Source organism: Lepisosteus platostomus, chromosome 12 (genome assembly GCF_059453375.1).
Source record: "Lepisosteus platostomus isolate fLepPlt1 chromosome 12, fLepPlt1.hap1, whole genome shotgun sequence".
NCBI classification, from domain to species: Eukaryota; Metazoa; Chordata; class Actinopteri; order Semionotiformes; family Lepisosteidae; genus Lepisosteus; species Lepisosteus platostomus.
The window spans coordinates 1,892,909-1,900,000 of NC_142622.1; the positions used below are offsets into that span (position 1 = coordinate 1,892,909).

The following is a 7,092-nucleotide window of genomic DNA, read 5'->3' on the forward strand; positions in this document are numbered from 1 at the left end:
TGGAATAATCCCCAGTCAGACCTTGTAGCTGTGATGGAAGAGAAAACCTGTGTTAGTCACAGATCAAAGCGAAAGAAAATAAAAAGTCACTGCTGATTTTCAACTTGCAGGGACGTACAGTACACTTGCTAAAAGATTAAGCTGAATTCAGAACAGCTACTCCATACTTAACTTTTTCATCTAGGAACTTTGAGAAAAAAAGCTGCAGCAGCTCCCTTTTTACAAGCAAGAAGGAGTCCCATTCTAGACATACAATTACACTGCCAGCTGTCTGATCGATTGGAGACAAAGGCTGAGAGGTTAGGGCAGTCAAAAGATTGTTAACTGGCCATTTTATTCAGGCATTTATATCATTGTTTATGGTACAACGGTCTCTTTGAATGCAGACGTCCCTGCACACCTGTGCACAGCTTGTGCTGCCATAAGCTGAAGTTGAAATATTTCCATGTCCATATAGCAGCAAACTGTGCTTCTCCGCACACCCCACGGCGTCAAAATACGGAATATGACAGCAGAGCTTTGTACCCAGGGAAAGAACAGTGCTCCTGAAGCACATTTATTGCACGAAAAAGAACTCAATTTTTCTTCAATCTAGAAAAATATCCAGAGTGCCCCGTGTTGCTCCACTACTATACAATCTGTGTAATTTTAGCTATAAGTACCTCACATTAACTCACAAACTGTGGTTAGGTGCACTGAAAACCCAAAGAAACCTGCTCCACAAAAAGTCAAAGAAAAAGAACAAAGAACATTTCGGAACAAAGCACCGAGACAGAAGGGCGTTTGGGTCAAAATGTTCTATGATCTAATTACTACACAAATTAAATTTTTATAACAAGGAAAATACTTCATCGAAATTCTTTGTCATCTAACAAGGAACAAGATTTGTTCTGGGCAAGATTACACAGTATGACCCAGTCTCCTCTTCAATATAGCTTCACAGTGCTCCCTCTAGCTTTCACTAGAGAATTGTGCATGTGTTTTATAATCCTTTCCCTCCTGTAATGAGCTTTTTTTACATTAAACATTCACCCTGACTGGGGACAACAATTGAACAGATGCATCCCAAAGTCTTAATCCGTACACAGGTATGTAGGGCATTACTGAAAGCCTCCTTACTTCTTTGAACATTTTCAGAAATTATTGTCACTGAATAAACTTTTCCATCACACCAGGCTACTGCACACAGGATTGACTCTTGATTTTCAGTGTTGTCAAAAACATTGTTTCTAATTCTTGTGTAGGAAAGTTCTGTAAACTACATTTCTAACCAAATTAAGACTGAAAATAGGTTATGTCATCAATATTTTGTGCAATGTAATTTAGGAAAATTAAAAACTAGAATTTGTCATTTTGTTGTTAGAACGTTTGGCTGAGGCCTCTAAATTAAATATGGCTTATAGCCCAAGAGTAGATGCTGATTTCTGTACATTTTTTCATTTCTGTTTACAAGAAAGAAGGCTGTAATTTAAAGAAACCCAATATAATATGTTAGTTAACCTTTGTGGGTTTCCTGACACCTATTACTGATTCGGACAAAAACTGTTATTTTTATTAAATACAGTTATAACATATTAAGCACACTGACAGAGGATAAACTGGTATTGAACTGGTATATTTATTTCATACATTGAAAACATCTCACAAAAAAGAAAATATATCATAAGCAGTATTAGACAACCACAGCAATATTCCTGTACCAATTACCAAATTTACCATAATAGTAAATACAATAATGAAAAAACATGAGGATGGTTCATATGAAGTTGTACAAATAGCATCTGAGCTTCTTTCAAATCTATGTTAAGATACTGTAACTGTAACTGCATCGCAAATTCACAAATCCCAAACATAAAAATGTTATTCAACAAAATCACTTTGAAACCCAAGTAATCTCAGAGACAATACATCTTGTTTCAGTAAACTTGGGTGTTCACAAGAAAATTATAAGTACACCTGAAAAAAGTGTACTTATAAATTGATAAATTTAAATTATAAATTGATAAATTACAATCATACTGAAGTTATACAAAAGAGGTTATTTTTACTTTTCCTTGCTGGAATGAGTATCTTCATGTTTGTGGCAGAATAATGCTGTTAGTAGCAGATTACGTACTTATTTAATAAACATTACTATGAGAATTACATAGGAAGTTTGAATCCATATTGAGTAGAGTGGACATAACATACTAGTAATGTGATGTAATAACAACTTTCACAAACAGATTATTGACTTCAAGGAAAGAGAAGGTAATGGTTTCTACATGTATGAAGATTACAAATTGCATTATACTCACTGAACTCTGGTGTTTATTATAAAAAGACCATTGACCTTCCACAGACTACCATAAACCTTCTCAGAATCACTGCGACAGTCACACACAAGATGAACTGATGTGGGTACAGCAGTGCATCATGTCAGCCATTCTGAAGATAAACTAAGAGATTCAGGTTTAAATTAAAAACACTTATTCAAATAGCACAGTGTAACATCAGACATATAAGAACCTTACAACCTCACACACACACACACACACACACACACACACACACACACACACACACACACACACACACACACACATTTTCTGGTTCCGATTCATTTCTTTCTGAGAGTCAGCCAACCATACAGACGTTTCCTGAACATCCTTTGTCAGACCATTTGTGCTCTCCTGTCTGTGCCACTATTTTCCTGGACCTGCTTGGCAACCTGTAGTTCAGACAGACATCTGCTACCCTTGACCTTAAAATGCAGAGCTGAAAATAATGCTCAGCTACTCCCGAATTTCACTTTTCTGAAGTTCATCATCTCCAAGTGAAAGGTTGCTTCACGAACGCATTGGAACAGAAAACGTTTAAATCAGGCAAATCCCTGGAAAGTCCCTTGCATAAAGGTTTCAGAAGATTCTGCAGTACAAGCTACAACAAACAAACAGTGAAATATTTGCAATAGTACAGAGTTCATATTCTACTCCCCTTAACATTCTGAAATTTTAATATACAGTATAACACTCTCTTTTCTTTTGCCTGGGCCACTAAAAGTGTGGGAATAAAAAATCTCCCTGATTGATTATGACTTTGTTTTATTATGAACTATTACTTCTCAGAAAAGAAAAAAACAATCTACAACAATGTCTCAAGCTCTTACGTGCACAGAGACAGGACACCTGGAAATCAACAGCATCTGAATGGATATTTTTAATTCAGTTCATTTCATTTTTTGTTAGCTTTTGACAAAATGTATTAATTAGTACTTTCACTTTCTCACAGCTGTACCTCAATATCCTCGCTAGTCTTTTAGCTGTAAATAAAGATCAATCTCCTAGGTACGATAAGGTTCTCTGCATGATAACACACTGAACAAAAGAAGACTCCTGTTGAAGTCATTTACTTGTTAGCACAACCCTGACAAAAGACTTATAATTAGGCAGTGTTGGGAGAAAACTTAAAAGGCTGAGTGATAGAAATACTTCTTCACTGGCTTTTCAATATGTTTTCCACTGAAAAATCGCAAAGCACTGGTTAACTTTTACCTTACACAATGCTCTATTTCGATTCATGTTCTATCCATGTTTCTATCCACGAGGCGTTCTGAGTCGAATCTGTATAATCTAATTTCTTCAGAGTAATGGTGATCAATCACCTCAAGGAATATTTCAAAAATGCAATGCACTCACACTCATAGGATTAAAGTTAATCATGGGTTTTGTGTACATCCTGATAACATCTGCTTCCGAAGGCTTGTTTTCTGCTTGAGACAGCTGATTTTATGGACGAAAATTAAGCACTCAGTGTGATTGTTCGTGGAGCGATGAAAGGGCACATTTGAGAATCGACAGTCCAGTGGTAGGGCATGCTTGGTTTCCTATATGTCGCACACTGGGTCAGTAAGCAGTGAGGAAAGCTCAGAGCTGAGGTTAGGGTTGCAACTAAAGCTGGAGTCAAGACTAGAGCAGGGCTAGGACTACAGTCAGGCATTTAACTTTGGCTTGGGAGAGGATGGAATAATTTGGCTTTGGAGGAAGGTTGGAGTATAACTAGGTTTCTTTTCATGACTGAGTTGTTTGGAGGGCTGGGAGTCTGGCTGCTTAATTCTAAGGAAGTAGAATTAAGGTCTGGCATTCAGCTGGGCTTCAACCTCTTTCTGTGCTGAACAAAAGGGATATTACCCTTATTTCCATCCCACCCTCCATCCATCCATGTTCTGACCCCTTTATCCAATTCAGGGTCGCAGGGGAGCTGGAGCCTATCCCAGCATGCAATGGGTGCAAGGCAGGGTACACCCTGGACAGGACGCCAGTCCAACACAGGGCAGACACACACACACACACACACACACACACACACACACACACACACACACACACACACACACACACACACACACACACCAGGGCCAGTTTCCCCAGAAGCCAATTAACCCATCAGCATGTCTTTGGACTGTGGGAGGAAACCTGGAGGAAACTCAGGGAGATCATACAAACCCCACGCAGAGAGCACCCCCGAGACTCAAGATGGGGCTCTGCTGATGCAAGACAGCATTGCTAACCTCTGTGCCAGTCTGCCACCCTCAGATATTTCCTCTGAATGCAAAAATGCTCTATTTCACCCTAATGGAGTTGAAAATGTGGATACAGCAATGATTCAACAGCATCCATAGTTTTCAAACATGTTAGAAACAAATGTAAAAAATGTCGAAATTCAAAAAATTATCAAGGGAAAATCAAAGGATTTTTTAACAACAATTAGTACCCCTTTTTGTTTTGTTTTTAATAAAATGAATCATGTATAAATATAAGCAATAATGATATAGTTCAAAATACAAAGATACGAAAGACCTATGTGAGTAACAAAGAAGTCAGTGAGCAACAGCATCCCATGATGTGTCTTGAAACGAGCAGATCTGTACTGATGAGGAAGTGATATTCAAGCAGGAGGCGGGCGGACTAGCTGCCATCGCACTGTAGTAAAACCATCGGCGAACCTGGAATTACAGAGGGGAGACCGGGACAGGGTATTAACCAGAATAGATTATAGTTTAATACATAAAGTACACCTTAACACGTTTTTACATTCTGCTTTATTTAAAAAAAAACACCTTTACATATTGTTTGTAGTAATAAAGGTTTTGAATGAATTACCGTTTATCAAAACCTCTCCTCCAAAATGTGAAAATACATATCTGACTTTTTTCTTGTTATTTTTCCCCCCAACTGAATTTTAACTAGGTTACTATGTTAATATACGGTACACGAAAATAAAATTCGCTCTTCATAGGTAAAACTAACCTGACTCTCTGGATGAGAGTTTTTGCCATCTTACTGTCTGATGACAACCAGTTCCTAATGTCAGCTAAATCTTTAGATTACCATATTTCTGACCACTCTGCACCTCGGAAACCTTTTGTCAGGAATTTACAACTGAGAAATTACTACAGGACAATTATTCAGGTTGACTGGAAGTACCTACCCCCGGGAGAGATTCTACATCTGTTAAGTAATAATGAAACAGCACTTCTCACCCAGTAGGAAAAGTGTGCAAATGTGTGCAAATACAAAGTGCTTAAAAACCAGAACACCGAGGCTAGTTTCATAATCTCACCAGTACCATGTGATGAAAATGATATCTTCATTTGAAAATATATATCAAAATGTGTTTAAATCAAGACGTTTAACCATGGACACCGTTTGTTTTTATAACAAGTCAATTTCATAATTATAGTAAAACAACAGATGACTACGGCAATCGTTGAATACGTAAGAATGTTTTTTTTACACGTAAACAACCGTTCATATTGAAATAAAACTGATTTTTATCTTAAATCTACTGCCAGGATAAATCCTTATTTTACCCGACAGACTATAAAAAGACGTGTCCGAGCACAATACCTGTTGAACTTTAAGAATGGTTAACTTTACATCTCCAAAAGGTTCACAGAAACTTAGTTTCATCCATTAATTTAGTATTGTGTGGGCAAAGATAGCAAATTACAAGTATCTATCCTCAATACTTCGTTAGATTGCAGTAAATTGTCCTATCAGCTTTGTATTGTGTTTACTTCTGAAATCAATAGTTCCCCTTATTATAAACGTTACAAAATCCACTCAGATCACGGTATAATAGCCGAAGAAAATGGTGAAAGGGGAATTAAAATTATTTCATTCTGCGACATAATCTCTACCTTATTGCTTCTGATTTCTTCCTTAATAAACCAACTCGGAGCCTCACAGAGAATGAACAATATGCGTCTTTCTTTCCCCGCACTCTGTGATGGCAAGAAACTTCAGACACTACTTTTTTTCTTTTTCCCATAATCAATATCTAAAATCTAAAAAAAAAAGGTTTTATTAATTTAAAAGCAAGTACCTCAACCATATTAAAGTTAGAGGGTTGGTAAGTCCCCTATGAACAGTAAAGATTCTCGAAAGGTCCTCTCCGAACCTCGGTATCCAGTTCTTCAATTCTGTTTTAAGCCGGAGCACTTTCTTCCTTAAAGAAAGGAGATTGAATCTAGAAAGAACAGAGCTGACACCGGAACGTGATGCAGTAGTTAAACAAACGATGAAGGCATAGTGCTTTAAAAACAGCATGTATAACGCACCCGACCGTATGTAAAGCTTAGTACCTCGGTTATTATTATTATTATTATTATTATTATTATTATTATTATTATTATTATTATTATTATTATTATTATTATTTTAGCGCGTGCATATATGTAGCAACGGCACTGTCATGGAAAACAAAATCATAACTCTTCACTGCAATCGCAGAGAAAGCCTCGACACCCATTATTTTTAAACACTCAATCACAAATTCCTTCCGTTGAAAGCATGTTGTTTATGACAGTGATTTTACTTCTTGGTGTGAACTTTTCGAATTGTATGTTTTATTTGAAAAGCCCACATGCCACCAGCTAAGAGTAGCCGGGACCACGGACGGAGCAGCGGGTGTCTTGCAGAGCCTGCCAGCTGAGTTGCAAATCTAAGAAAGTCCAGGTAACCCATTTATTTCTTGGTTTACTCGTATTCGCTGAATGTCGGTAAGCAGGCTGCCCGTTGCCGCTCTGTGTGACCGTCAGTGCACCGCGCG

The 7,092-nt window shown here is 37.5% G+C and overlaps 1 long non-coding RNA gene across 1 annotated transcript in view; it reads right to left on the bottom strand.

The window, feature by feature from the left end:
• Positions 1-1,599: 1,599 nt before the first annotated feature.
• LOC148650832 (uncharacterized) overlaps positions 1,600-7,092 on the bottom strand; it is a 10,661-nt gene continuing 5,168 nt past the window's right edge. The window contains exon 3 of the long non-coding RNA XR_015925575.1: positions 1,600-4,984. This is a non-coding gene — a long non-coding RNA (uncharacterized LOC148650832). The remainder of the gene's footprint in view (positions 4,985-7,092) is intronic.